At 32.5% G+C, this 963-nt stretch overlaps 1 protein-coding gene across 2 annotated transcripts in view; it reads left to right on the plus strand.

The window, feature by feature from the left end:
* Nucleotides 1-569: 569 nt before the first annotated feature.
* Nucleotides 570-963, plus strand: part of trappc9 (trafficking protein particle complex subunit 9) — a gene marked incomplete at its 3' end in the record, with an annotated part of 81163 nt that continues 80769 nt past the window's right edge. For both annotated transcript variants that reach the window (XM_014032758.1, XM_014032759.1), the window contains 1 exon segment: nt 570-631.

A 963-nucleotide genomic window follows, 5' to 3' on the forward strand; every position in this document is an offset into this window, starting at 1 on the left:
AGAAGAAGAAGAAGAAGAAGAAGAAGAAGAAGAAGAAGAAGAAGAAGAAGAAGAAGAAGAAGAAATAGAAAAATGGCAAAATAAAAAAGGTGAGAAGAAGATAAAAAGGAGTTTATATAAAACACAAAATCCAGTGTTAAAATATTAGTGAGAGAAACAGAAGAGAATAAATAACAATGATGAGAATAACAGTAGGTCATACCTATTTAAATGGTATTTAATATTTAATTGGGAGGACAAATGATGATAAATGTGAAGGATGTGGAGAAAAGGAAAATGTTGAACACGTGTTGATGAATTATAAAACATGAACCTAAAACAGAGACAGATAAATAAACTGAGGAGGACAGGACAGGAGTGGAGTTTAAAGGTTATTTTGTGAACTGAAGTAAACACAGTGGATATTTACAGATTAAGGAAAGCATTATTTAGTTTTCTCTATGATACAAAACTAAAAAAAGAGGATTTAAGTGATGTAGTTTTGCTACACACTCATGTACAGTAGGGGGCGGTATGCACCTCAGAGGTGCTGCGATCCGCCATATTAGAAACGAAGAAGAAGAATGTTTCCGGAAGTGATGATCAGTAAACAGTCCCAGAAGGAAGCTGTGAAGTTTGGCAGAAATTAAAGGTAATAAGAGTTGTATTCACCTGTTAAAATGAAATAATTATATGTAGATATAATGTTAGAAGTGACCTGTTTCTGTTAATCAGAATAATTACTCTGAGTTTCTCTCAGATGACGCGCGGCTTCATTTTAGCTAAAAGCTAAAGAAACACGAAAATCTAACTGAATACAACAATTTACTAATGTTATTTATTTAAATTAGTGCAATGTCAAGAAGCAAAGCTTTGTCTTTTTATATGTGTCTTTCTTCCTGTTCAGTTGGTGTAAACCTTGTATTAATTAGTCAAATTAAGTTGTTTATGTTTAGTCAAACAGCAGAGTCGACTTCACTCTGT

Source organism: Austrofundulus limnaeus, unplaced genomic scaffold, assembly GCF_001266775.1.
Source record: "Austrofundulus limnaeus strain Quisiro unplaced genomic scaffold, Austrofundulus_limnaeus-1.0 Scaffold1530, whole genome shotgun sequence".
Classification (NCBI taxonomy): Eukaryota; Metazoa; Chordata; class Actinopteri; order Cyprinodontiformes; family Rivulidae; genus Austrofundulus; species Austrofundulus limnaeus.